Source organism: Austrofundulus limnaeus, unplaced genomic scaffold, assembly GCF_001266775.1.
Source record: "Austrofundulus limnaeus strain Quisiro unplaced genomic scaffold, Austrofundulus_limnaeus-1.0 Scaffold310, whole genome shotgun sequence".
NCBI lineage: Eukaryota > Metazoa > Chordata > Actinopteri > Cyprinodontiformes > Rivulidae > Austrofundulus > Austrofundulus limnaeus.
The window spans coordinates 604,467-605,828 of NW_013952712.1; the positions used below are offsets into that span (position 1 = coordinate 604,467).

Consider the following 1,362-nt stretch of genomic DNA (forward strand, 5'->3'; position numbering starts at 1 on the left):
GGGAAGGATCGGGGGGTTGCGGGTGGATATCTGGGTCTTGTTCACGGTTTTGTTCTGGGGAGCGCACGATTCGTAACGCTAATAACGCATCATCTAAAATATTAAATAAATCAGTGTGCGTTGATTGCCTCGTGTCGGGTGTGCTATTTTGAGCGCTATCATCAGCAGCACCTGCAGCAGCACCTGCAGCAGCGGCAGCGTTTCTAAGTCCAGATAATGAATTTTTTAATGAGTTAACAAGCAAACCGATTGGAGTCTGGTCCAGAGTTGTGCTGTTAATTTGAAGAGTTTCGAAGTGGTCCTGATCAGACTGTTGTTGTTGTTGTCCCACAATTTCGTCACGTAATGCTTGAATTAGAGTTYCTGTCTGATTTGGCGAACCTGGGGGTGAATTCTGTTCAGCGCTATTTAAAACATTTTGTAACGATTGACTCAGAACAGAAATGTCATTAGCTTCTGAGGTTGACAGAGAGTTCTGTTGAATAAGATTTTGTAAAGCCTGTTCTAACTCGTGAAAATAATTTATTTCAACATGATCAATATGATTTGACAAACTAGACATTTTTTCAGCTATTTTCTTCCTCAAACAATCTTATGCAGAGTTCTGTTAAATGCAGGATGGTCTGAAGGCAGTGACTCCTCAATTCATCGACGGTGGATGAATGATCTAAAAATAAATAAAATAAATAAATAACTTTCCTAATAAAAAAACGCGTGCGTGTCAGTGTTGAAAAATATAAAATATACTCACTTCTTCTTCTTCTTCTTGATAGATACCCGCGCGGGCCCGCTCTGCGTCGGAGAGCCCTCTCGATCCTGCTCCTTCTCACACAGAGAGTGGGTACTCTGCAGGCCTGATTAGGATTCGGTCGGACCGCGTCTGTCTGTGTAGGTAACGGATGGTTCGGATCGGTCGGGTCAGGCATCGTGGCGGGGAACAGATCGGGCTGAACCACACGGAAAGCTGCTTTTGATTTTTTTTTTATAAAAAAAGAAAATAATAATTAAAACCTTAATCAATAAAAATAATATACACAGATAATTTCTACAATCTTACACAACCCACCTGGATCTTCAGAGCTCCGTAGATTCTGAACAGGACTCGTACCCGGGTCTGACTGAAACCCCTCCCCTTGGAAAGTTACTGCGTTTTTTATAAAATAAATAAATTAAACACAATACAAATAAAAAAAATTCACGTACAGAGTGTAAATCTTACGTAGTTCATCTGGCAAATTTAAATCATCCCATTCTAGAGAAAAAAATACCTTTTTTAGAAATAGACAACTTTTTTAAATTCAATAAAAGATCATTCTCACCATTTTCCGTAGCTTTATTGACTCCGATCAAAGGCATTGTTCT

The 1,362-nt window shown here is 39.8% G+C and overlaps 1 long non-coding RNA gene across 2 annotated transcripts; it reads right to left on the bottom strand.

Moving 5' to 3' along the window:
* Positions 1 to 559: 559 nt before the first annotated feature.
* LOC106527142 (uncharacterized) lies at positions 560 to 1,146 on the bottom strand. 2 transcript variants are annotated; one of them, XR_001311345.1, is made up of 3 exons: positions 1,067 to 1,146; positions 752 to 967; positions 560 to 667 (listed from the first exon to the last, which is right to left on the bottom strand). It is a non-coding gene; the product is annotated as an uncharacterized LOC106527142 (long non-coding RNA). The 2 variants fall into 2 exon arrangements; XR_001311346.1 differs by having other exon boundaries at positions 752 to 964; positions 1,067 to 1,144.
* Between the last annotated feature and the right edge of the window lie 216 nt (positions 1,147 to 1,362).